Source organism: Suricata suricatta, chromosome 8 (genome assembly GCF_006229205.1).
Source record: "Suricata suricatta isolate VVHF042 chromosome 8, meerkat_22Aug2017_6uvM2_HiC, whole genome shotgun sequence".
Classification (NCBI taxonomy): Eukaryota; Metazoa; Chordata; class Mammalia; order Carnivora; family Herpestidae; genus Suricata; species Suricata suricatta.
The window spans coordinates 126,472,238-126,484,016 of NC_043707.1; the positions used below are offsets into that span (position 1 = coordinate 126,472,238).

At 52.3% G+C, this 11,779-nt stretch overlaps 1 protein-coding gene across 1 annotated transcript in view; it reads right to left on the reverse strand.

Moving 5' to 3' along the window:
- ALPL (alkaline phosphatase, biomineralization associated) overlaps positions 1-10,158 on the reverse strand; it is a 56,677-nt gene extending 46,519 nt beyond the window's left edge. Inside the window, exon 1 of the mRNA XM_029947521.1 lies at positions 10,023-10,158. The gene's annotated coding sequence lies outside the window, so the exon portion shown is untranslated. The remainder of the gene's footprint in view (positions 1-10,022) is intronic.
- Positions 10,159-11,779: the final 1,621 nt, after the last annotated feature.

The window sequence follows — 11,779 nt, forward strand, 5'->3', positions numbered from 1 at the left end:
ACAGGTTCCCCCCATGGTAAACCGAGTCCAGCTGAGCTGGGGAAAGCCCTGCCAGGCGTGGCAGCCTTTCATTAACCCAAGGACATCAAGCATTTGATGCACGCAGTCACCCTGTTAGACACTGGATTTCACAAAGGATTCAGATGAGGCTTCTGCCCTCCAGGAACTCGTGCTCAGAGGCAGACACGAGGCGGACGATCAGATTACAAAGAGCTCAAGATTTCTGAGCGAGGTCTAGAAAAAAAACCATGCTACTAACAGGCAAAACAGGCAACGAAGGCAATGCAAGGAGGGTGCAAAGGCCAAGAGACGAGAGGCTGAAAACACATCTGGGGAAAGCCTGTTAGTCTGGGATCCTCATCGGAGTTTGAGGACTGATGTTGCCATATTGGATTGACCTCAGCCTCAGCCTCCCCTTTTGGCATAGTGAAAATAACATTTTTTTTCAGGCTGTTTTAAGCATTCAGTGAGTTCGTAAATAAGAGCTTTAAGGGAACATCTGGCTGGCTCAGTAGGTGGAGTATGTGACTTGTGATCTCAAGGGTGTGAGTTCAAGCCCCTTCGTTGAGTGTTGAGTTAACTTAAAAATAAAGAAAAGAAAGGGCTTTAAAAATGGAAAAGTATGATAGGAGCCTAGAAGCTGAGGTTGGGAGTATCAAAATGACTTATCCAGAATCGTGTGGCTGATTAGAACAGGAGTTAAAGGGGCACCTGGTTGGCTCAGTTGGTAGAGAGCCTTTGATCTTGGGGTTGTGAGTCCCACGTTGTTGAGTGTAGGGATTACTTAAGAATAAAGTCTTAAGGGGCGCCTGGGTGGCTCAGTCAGTTAAGCTCCCCGACTCTTGACTTTGGCTCAGGTTATGATCTCATAGTTCGTGGGTTCAAGCCCTGCATTGGGATTCTCTCTCTATCTCTCCCTGACTCGTGCTTGCTCTCTTTCAAAATAAATAAACTTTGGGGCGCCTGGATGGCTCAGCCAGTTAAGCATCCGACTTCAGCTCAGGTCATGATCTCGCAGTTCATGAGTTTGAGCCCCGCATCCAGCTCTGTGCTGACAGCTCAGAGCCTGGAGCCTGCTTCAGAGTCTGTGTCTCCTTCTCTCTCTGCCCTTCCTCTGCTGACGCTGTTTCTCTGTCTCTCAAAAGTAAATAAACATTAAAAAAAAAAACATTTAAAAAAATAAAAATAAATAAACTTAAAAATAAAGAAAATCTTTTTAAAAACTTAAAAAAATAAAAAAGAGGAGGGGCTAGGACTGGTCCACCCAGGATGGGGGACCGAACCCCACCCCACCTCAGCGGCGCCACTCCTGAGTTCCCACCTCCTGCCCAGTCATCAGTTCAGCAAGTCCCACGGAACAGGTGGAACACCGAATCCAGGGCCCCTGGGTGGCTCGTCACGTAAGCTTGACTTCCTCTCTGGTCATAATCTCACGGTTCAGTTCGTGAGGTCAAGCCCCACGTCAGACTTGTGCTGATGGTGCAGAGGCTACTTGGGATTTAGATTCTCTCTCTCCCTCTCTCTCTGCCTGCCCCTCCCCTGCTCATGCTCTCTCTCTCTCTCTCAAAAATAAACAATCAGAAAGAACATGGAATCCCCTGTCACAGGGATATTACCATTTCCTCCCTCCAGACCCAATTTTCTAAGCTGCCAAAGCAGAGACGTCATTGGTGGTTGTGCTGCCCCTGGAGTATGTGGAACGGAAGGTGTAGCGTGAGGGAGAGCCCTCTACACAGGTAAAGGAGGGTGACAGTCACCGATGAGAAATGAAGGTGGTGAGCGGGGGGAGAGCAAGCGCGGAGCCTGCAGTCCCCACTCTGGGTGGCGAGGGGCCCAGCTGTGTGTGAAAGTGTCAGCACCTCTGCTGGCCTCTGCTGGGTCGCCAGTCAGGGTAACTCAGGCAAATTGCTTCACCTCTGAGTCATTTCCTTCACTCGAAAACCGGGTTGCTAGAAGGATTAAACGTGTGAATAAGATATAAAGCCGTTTGCAGAATGGCTTGGTGCGTAAGGAATATTCAGAAAACGTTAGTGACTCTAATTATGACCATTATTACTACTACTGGTACCAGTATGGGAGGGGGTGTGAGCCTCACTCTCTCGGACAACCTGCGACCAGCCTCTCTCCACTCTTACTTTAGAGCTTGGGCTGTGACCAGCTCTAGAAGCCAGCACCGCCCCCTTGAGGACTAAACAGGGGGACAGCTGGGTGCCCTTGGAAAGGTCCTCACCCTGCACCAGAGGTGAGTTCTGGCCCAGTCTAGCTGAGTTCCTCCTGCTTTCCCATACAAAGGAGGAGCAGGGTGACAGTGACCTGAAGGCCACCCTGGGCATGTCCCTTCTCTACCGTCCACACAATGAGTAAATCTAATTTGGCTCTGTGACATCCTTCAGTCTTGTTTGCCAATTCAAATTAGTTGATAATGGCTGCAGGGAAGGCTGCATTTATTTATTTATTTTTAATTTTTTTTTTACATTTATTTATTTTTGAGAGACAGAGAGAGACAGAGCGTGAACAAGGGAGGGGCAGGGAGACAAAGAGACACAGAATCTGAAGCAGGCTCTAGGTTCTGAGCTAGCGGTCAGCACAGAGCCGGACGCAGGGCTCGAACCCACAAACTGTGAGATCATGACCTGAGCTAAAGTTGGATGCTTAAACAACTGAGCCACCCAGGCGCCCCTGGATGGCTATATTTAGAAGGGGCTTGGGGTTAAAGGAAACAGTGGCTGATTAGTGATGGCTGACATGGGTGTAAGGCAAGCAAATAGCAGCATGAAGGCCAAATGCTTCTCATACATGAGCTAAAAAGTCCTAAGGCTTTCCCTCACTCAATATAAGCATGGTGCTCAGGTGGGGAACTGAATGCCAGGAGGGAAAAGGACTTCCCTAAGGTCACACAGTCTGAATGGCCAGGCGGGGACCCACACCCAGGGTCCTCTGGCTCTCTGAAGATGCGTCCTGCCAGGACTGTCATTTCCTTCCTCTGGGCTAGAAGAGGGAGGGTCCAGGCCCCAAGAGCCATTGTCTGGGAGAATAAAAGCCCGAACAGGACCCCCTAAGCTTGGTTCTACTCTGTCCTACCACCTACCTTCCTCCCTCCTTCCTCTCAACCACCCCCTCCAACCCCACCTCCAGCAAACCCCAGAGGCAGAAGGTTCCAGTGAAAATAAATGTAGATAGCAAGGTCTCCCAGGGCTAGTGTCCCACCATAAAGATTTGAATTCAGATGGTTATCTGATTAGTCGGGACAGCCGGAGACCTGGATTCAGTTATTCTGCCTTCCAGCTATGTGGCATTGAAAAAGTTAATTAGCTTCTCCAGCTTGCATTTCCTCCTCTTGTAAAAGGGAGGAGGACAAAAATACAATAAAATCATTGAAAGTGATTAGCCTCATTCCAGCACAGAGTAAACCCTTCAAAGTTAATTGTAAGGATTAGGTCAAAAGGGGGAAAGTATTTTCACACCAAAACTATTCAGATGACTTAGGCAAGGATTTGGGGAGCAGCCCTGTTCATCTTTGGTATCTGCCTAACTGAACTGAACTATGAACTACTATGTTTGATGATTCCAAAATAAATAAGGACCCAGATTCTTCTAGGGAAATGGATTCTGTCATCATGTCAGAGAAGGAGGCAGCCTTGAGTGGGTGGGTTGGCAATGGTAGGGGACACATGGGTGTGCTTCCCACCTCCCAGCTATGTGACACGTACCTCAGTTCCCTCGTTTGTACTGTAGCACTGGCCATACAGGGCTGCTGTAAGACCAAATGAGCAGTTCCACTGGGCCACCCCTGGCCTGGCAACGTTAACATAGATGGGAACCTCACTTAAGGAGACAGAAAAGAGAGCAGTGATTGCACTGCTTAATAGGAATGAGGGACAAGAAGGAGACTCAGAATCCACTGAGGCATTTTCTGCCCAGAAGGGTGGCAGATGGGTAGGCTGTTACCGCCTGTATGTTAAGAGACCAGTAAGTCAACCTGGGGACAGGTAGAAGGAGAAATTAACAAATGATACTCAGAAAGGCCAAGCCTGACAGTCTGGTGCCAGCCAACAAGAGGCCCCGGGGGATTACAGGACACCGACCCTGGGAGCCTCAGCCTGGGATCTGAGAGGGTACACACTTGGCTGTTCCAGAGACTAAGTGAAAAGGTAAATCAAAGAAGGCAAGAGATTGACTTAACAAAAAGTCACATGGTAGATCTTTTTTAAAGACTGATTTATGACTTTTCAAATAAAAGCCACCTAAACACTTTTTTAAAGAACGTTAAATGTTTACTGATCTTTGCCCAGCAGCTTGCTGCACCTGACCTGGCGAAGTTCATCCCCCGAGTCACCCTGAGGTCTGGGAGGATGAAGATACTTCTGTGGAACACGCCTGGGGGCAGGGCCTCACTACCCAGTGGGTGGAGGTCCTTTCCCAGAAATAGCTTCCCAGCCTCCCCTCTCCTCTCCTCCCTTCCCTGCGTCAGAGGTACTGGGGAAGGGTTTGAACCCCACATATCTACCCTCTGAGCCTCAGTCTTAGCTGCAAAACGGCAGGAGGTGAGGAGTGGGTGAGGACCAGAGATAATGTTGGAGGTACTGGCACCCAGCGGGCATCACAAGATGCAAGCCCACGAAGGGCACATTTCTGAGCTCCACGGACCAGGGGGCCCATGGTTACTCTCAGGAATGAGGGCTCCCGCTTGTTCATCTTGAACCCCCAGGGTGCAATCTCACAGCAAGGCAGCTCCTTCCAGAGCCCCTGTATTTAACCACAAGGCTCCATGCCTCCCACACTGCCCTCCAGCTCAGTCACACGTGGACCTGGAGATCTGTGCTGCCACCGTGGTGAGCACCCAGGACTGCCTTTCTCCAAGCAGTTATCTGAGTCCTGACAGCCTGTAGATTCTCCTGGGAACCACCAGAGCCAGAAGAAAGCCCCCCGCCCCATGTAACCACAGAAGGACGTCCACGTGTACCGCATTCCTACCGTGAGCGGCCCAAGCCTCGTGCGGTATTCAGATGAGACCTGAGCCCTCCTTCCAAGGCCTCACAGCACCTGACCCAGAAACTGCAAACTCACAAGGCAGGCAGGTAATGTCAGAGAGGCTGGTGGGCGTGAGGGAGGAGGCGGTCATGAGGACTGTGGGAACATGGACGGAGCAGCGGCTATTCCGCTCCAGCCACGGTGGCCAGGGGGGCTGCAGCCCCGTGTGGCCACATCCTCTGATCTTTCAAGAGAGTAAAATGAAATCACTTGACTGAATGACAGCAACAACGGAATCCATGTTTTAAAGTCACTGCAGGTATCACTAATCTGCCACAACTGTCCCCTGCCACCTTTGGAGGGCAGTCGGTGCCAGACCTGCCATTACCTGAGCCATAAATATTTGAAGGCCAATTGATTGAATTAGACCCATTCCAATTCTTGGAGAAGTCAGGCGTCGTGGTTTCAGATAAGGAAACTGAAGCTCAGAGAGGGGAAGGGAGTTGCCCAGGGTCACACTGGTAGTGCATCAACTCTGCTCTCCCGAGTTGAGGAGCTTTATCTACGAATCCACACCCTCTGCATCCTCCCTCAACAATTCTTTTCAAAAAATACAGATGCAATAGGGAACTGAGACACACCAAGTTCAAGACAGTGGTTACTTTCGGAAAAGTAACGGACCTAGAGCAAAGAGACTGAATTCCCGTTCCAACTCTGCCCTGCACGGCTGGGTGATCTGGGCAAGCCTCTGCCCTTCCCTGGGCCTCAGTCTCCCTGGTCTGCAAAGGAGCCAGTTGACTGAGTCAGCTTCTAAACACCTTCCAGCTCTGAAATCCCAGGCATCTATGAGGTATCCCCACTGGTCAGTACTTTGTGGCCTCAGATGAATATAAAATAATAATAATAATGGGGAGGACAAGTCCACATTAGCTGGGAAGGAACACTACAATTTTTAGTGAAACCTGACTCCTGGTTACTGGAATTCAGAAAGAACAAGGGTAACACTCAGGCAGTTTAACCACCATCTGACAGTTAAACAAAAACACATCTGGTTTAACTTCATGTTCCTCTCTCCTCCCCCAACCCCCTACCCTCATCTCAAATTTTACCCCTTAATTTGAGAAGTCAAATTAAATGCAAACAATTGATTTCATGCCACAGTGAGGTTGAGAATTTCAGCATGGAAAACTTTAAGCAGGAACCCTTTCTGGGAGCAATTATGAAATGTTGGGGGGTGGGATGGGGAGGTGGAAAATATAGACTACTTCTTAAATGTTCTTTGGACACTGAACACTCTATAAAAGTTGTTGAGGGCCGACTGTGAACCCAACACTCAGAGAGGCCAAGTGACTTGCCTCAGGTTACACAGCTAGGACTAGAAACCAAAATGCCAACCCCAAAGCCAAAATTTTCCCTGCTGTCTAAGTGTTTTAACCTAAACGGGGCCTTTCCTCTGGCCCTTAAGGATCGCCTGCTAGTGATGAGGGAAAATGCCCTGGGAAGAAACTTCTTAGCCACCAACACTTCTCCGCCCAGTGTTGGAAAACCGTTTATGATTTTGCTGGCCCCTTATAGCAGCTGCAAAGTACGTATCAACCCATACTGCAGATGATTTCCTCATCTGAGATTCAGGGAAAGAGATTGCTTCAGGGTCACAAAGAAGTGCTGGGAATGAACCTCTTATCTACTGCCCCCAGCTGTCCTCTGAATGTCAGGATACCTCTAGAAGGGGAAAAAAAAAAAGCAGCCATGTCACCCAGCCTAGCTCCAGCCAGCCTGTGACTACGTTGCTCTGGGAAGCTTAGTCAGCATTCCTGTGGCCACGCAGGAAGATTTCTGAGCACTGGTTCTCAGCCCCGCTTGCTCACTCTCCCCGCAAGGCTCTCGGAGCACTGGGATTTGTATTCATAACTTCAGTCGGACCTATTTCAAGGTGAGAACTCTGAGCTGTGCTGCTGGATCCTACTGCTGGATTAGGAGGACCGCATCCCCAGACCCAGAGAGGGGGACAACCCCGAGATCACCAGACCTGGAATTTTAGCCACCTGGGCCCTCACCCCAGCTCCCCAGGTAGCATCTGTGTGTCCAAGGGCAAATCCCTTCCCCTCTCTAAGACCAGTGTCTTCATATGTAAATCGAGGGTACCATCTAGCTAGCAGGGAATGTCAGGTATGTAAGTAAGTCAAGTGACAGGACTTGAGCTTGGTTTCACCCCATTTCTAAGCTGGGTGGGACACTGGGAGGCACAAGATAGGCAGAGGGCAGGGCGCACTGCAGACATGACAGCCCCAAACCTGTGCTGGGCCACAAAGCTCCAGGCTCCTGAGCAAGGCTGTCTCCGATGGTAGCGAGGGCACCATGCCATCCTCTAGGGTAGTTAGTCAGAGAATGGGTTGAGCCTAGGCAAAGGTGGGTGACCAAGGTTCAAGGACAGTGACGTAACCTCACACCCAGGGTCAGAGTTGCATTTTTTGCTGAGATTAGAACTGATTATAGCCAATACAGGCATGGGCTAAACACCTTGCATGCCTTACTTATGTATAGAGCTCAACACCAGTAGGTACTGGTTTGTTTTGTTTTGAAATGTAAATGTTTATTTTTCAGACAGAGAGGACACAGGCACAGCAGGATAGGCGCGGGGGTGGGGGTGGGGGAACAGAAGATCCAAAGAGGACTCTGCAGTGACAGCAGAGAGTCTGATGGGGCCCTCAAACTCACCCACCGTGAGATCATGGCCTGAGCCAAAGTGGGACCCTTAACTGACTGAGCCATGCAGGTGCCTCAGACCACCAGTAGGTACAGTTTATTGATGTCCTCAGCTTAAAGGAGGGCACTGAAGCACAACAGGGGACAGAACTTGTCTCAGGTCACACAGCTAGGCTGCCTTTTCTATTAGTGAGACTGAAAGGTTGGTCAATCAACTTAAAAAACTTTTTTAAAGACTGTTTATGTTTAGAGGGGTGGGGAGAGCACACGAGAGGAGCAGAAGGAGAGAGAGAATCTCAAGCAGGCTCTGAGCTGTCAGTGCAGAGCCCGATGCGGGACTCAAACTCACCGGAACTCATAAACTGTGAGATCATGACCTGAGCCGAAGAGTCATGCTTAACTGAATGAGGCACCGAGGCGCCCCTTGGCCAACTGGTTTTATACATGTTACTGCATTTTAACTTTTTAAAATTTTTAGTTGAGAGAGAATGGGAAAAGGGAAGGGGTGAGGCGGAGAGGGGAAGAAATAGAAAGAGGGAGGGAGAGAATCTCAGCCAGACTCCACACCCAGCACAGAACCTGATGTGTGGGGCTCAAACCGACGACCCTGGGTACATGACCTGAGCCGAAATCAAGAGTCAGACACTCAACCGAGTGAGCCGCTCAGGAGCCCTCACATTATTGCATTTTAATCTCCTCTCCTGTGAATTACTTGCTGGTGATTCTATGGGAATGTCAGAACATCAACTCCACGAGGAGAGTTCTTGTCTGTTCTCTTTCCTGCTCCATCGCCAGCACCTAGAACAGGGCTTGGCACAAAGCTTAGTCAGTATTTGTTGAATAAAGATAGCATTGTTTCTGGCCTCAGTTCAGTTTTATTCCTCAAAGAGTCTTACAAGAGGGGCATACTCCCATTTTACAGGGGGTGCCACGGACACAGAGTCTGTCTCACTCCAGGGGCTGGCACCTGGGAAGCTGTGTCCAGGGGCCTCTTCTGCTTAGGAAATTCAGAGACAGAGTTCAGGAAGTAAAAAAGAGGCAGAGGGACAAGAAGGTCAGGGTAGTAGTAGAGGGGTGGGGAAGGGGAGGGCGGAACATTTCGAGAAGGCAGGTCTGGAGGGTGGGAAGGGATGAAGCCTTGGAACTCTGGGTTCAAATCCTGGTCTCCTCACTTGCTTAATTTCTGTAAGCCTCAGTTTCCCCATCCGTAAACCAGATAATGTATGTGAGGATTTGGAGCAGGCCTGGCACACGGCAGCCCTCAATCAGCCCTCAATGAAGTCGCTGACATCTTCACTAAGGGTGGGAGCCAACCCTTGCCTCCTTGGGAAACCTGCCCACCTATTGAAGTTTTCCCCAGGGACAAAAGCCCTTTCTGGACCAAGAATCCCCCTCCCCCCTCTTTTGATCTCCAGAGTTTTCCTCCTCCACCCAGAGGTCTTTGTAAAGTCCCCCTCCCCCAACCCCATTATGTGTTGGAAAAGGGTCGGAAGGGACAATGATGGGGCTTTTCTCAGCTTCCTCCCCCACCATTGTGACAGTGCATTTAACTTAAACTGGGCAGAGGAACCAACCCAGGGCATCCCACTTACCTGCTCGCAGCCAGGGGTGAGTGGTAGGCTCCCTCGCCTCCGGGGCTCCAGGGCTTTGCTTCCCCTGCCCCCCCCCCGCCCCGCCCCCGGCTGCTGTGTCCACCCCAACTCCCAGCAAACAGACGCCAGATGTCCCCGCTTCCCTCCCCCCCTCCAACCACGCGGTTCTGGGACCCCAGCACCACTCTTTCTCTGCTCATACCAGCTCTGCCCCAAACTACTTTGGACACCACGTGGACACAGCCTCCTGCCCAAGCGGCTGAGCGTGATCTAGACGTTCCTAGGTGGGAGGCATGGAAAGACACCAGGCTGGGGTTGGCAGCCTGAGTCTCTTGATCTCCCACCTAGAGTGAGGTATCATCAGAGCAGCCTGGTCACGGGACACCAGAGAGAGGCGCGTAGACAGGTGTGGGTCCCCGGCAGAGACCCTAAGAGGCAGGAGGCCCTAGGATTGCAGCGGCGGTCCCGAGCGTGGTCCCCTTAGCTCGCGGTCCCCGTGGGCGCCACGTCCAACCTTCAGCCTGGCCCAGCGCGCTGCCGAGAGCCTCGGATGCGCACGAGTTCGGGAGCCGGACAGGTGCCTGAGGGTCGGGACTGCGCTGCCCTGGTGGTGTGCGGGCGTGGAGATCCGCGCGCTGACTTTTCTATCCATTCTCACCGCCGACCACGGACGAGGGGAAGATATGGGTGGGACCGGGATCGACCACGTCCCCGGGGGTCCCGGAGAGCCGGGGGATGGCATCAGGTCCTTACCTGAGCACGGTTCGTAGGCGAAGATCTGTCCTGGCACAAGGGACGTGGGGTCGCTGCGCTGGGGCCGAGGGCTCGGAGTGGCGGGAGCGCGACGCTGCCGGGGCCACCTCCCCCGCGGGCTTATAAAGGCGGCCGCGGGGCCCAGAGAGAGGCCGGGGCAGCCCTCCCCCGCGCCCGCCCCTCCCCTCCCCTCCCCTCCCCCTCCCCGCCCCCTCCCCCGGCCGGGCCCTCCCCGCCCCCGCCCCGCCCCCGGCCGGAGCTGTGCAGGCTGACCCGGCCGCGCGGCCAGGGCGCCCCCTGCCGGGAAGCGGGGAGCCCCACCTCCGTCGGGCTCCTCCGGCAGCTGGGAGGGACGGCGGGGGGCCGCAGCTGCCGGCTCGTTCCACTGCCCCCTCCCTTATCCGCAGTCTCGGTCCCTGTCCTCCTCCGCGCCTCCCGCCGGGGACTTCTCGGCCTCCCTGTCTGCGAGGTCTGGCGGATTCAGGTCTCTTGCACGCGTAGCCCCGTTGTCTCTATCTTTGGTTCTAACTTCGTTCTGCGTCTCTTTGTGGGTCTTTCTCCTGCCCTCTGTCTTTCTGCCCCTCTCTGAGTCTGTCTGTGTCTGTGTACCTATCTTTCTTCGGGTCTCTCCACATCTCTGTTCATCTTTATCCACGTGTCCTCTGTCTCTGTCCACCTGTCTTGTCTGACTCTCCCTGGCCTCTCCTTTCCAATTCAGTCCAGACCGCAAGCACTCTTCCCTGCCCTTGGACTCTCTCTTTGGCTAAAGTCAAAGGAAGCAGGGGATGACCTAGGAGTGGTGGCTTCCAGAGGGGAGCCTCTGCTAGACAGGGGCTGTTACCTCTTTTCTCCTGAGAGGGAAAGAGCCAGCCAGGGTCCATGCTGACTTGTCCCAGCCTGAGTCTCCTGAGTGACAGAGGAGTGAGCCACACTTCCCAGGCAAAGGAGTCAGGCATCCCAGGTTCAAAACTCCACCCTAATGACCTTGGACAAGTCACTTGGTCCCTGTGGATGCCCTTGCTCCTTAGCAGACAGTGTCCCCCCCACCCCCACCCCCACCCCGGCTTCCCTCACCACATGCTGGGAAAGCCATGAGAGAGCGGTGGGAAAGTGCACAGGAAACCCTACAATTCTAGATGAGTGTGAGGGACGTGGACAAGAGCAGACGCTGAACACTACAGGCCTTGTCGCTGCTACCCAGGGAGCAGCCCCCATGAGCAGGGGAGATGTGCCTCCTTTCCCTGAGAACCGGACTGAGTTTGAAGTCTCCTGACAATGTTCTGCCAAGTCTCCCAGCAATGTTCGAATGCCTTCAGGGACAAAGAGCTCACTGCTTCCCAAGAAAAGGGTATTCTTAGTGGTCTTTAGGGTTGCCGGGAGCATTCTGTGCTTCTAACCCAAAAAAACCAGTCAGAGATTTGAAGGCAGGAACCTTGGCTCCCCCAGATCTCTGCCATCCTCAATATCTAAACCCCAATCTTCCTGTAGCCACCTCCTAACAGTGAGAAGGGCGTCAAGTCTAGAGCAGAGGGGAGATGGTGTCAGCCCCAGCAGAACCCGATACCAGCCCAGAACTCTCTGACCTGCCATGGTAGCTCAGGGCCAGGCATCTTGTATATAGTATTTCCCAACAATCCCATTTTACAGAAGAGAAAACAGAGGCCCAGAAAAAGCACATGACTTGTCAGTAAGACTGGAGCCAGAACGGGGCCCAAACCAAGAATGTCTTTGTATTTGTTTAGCAATGGATACTATTT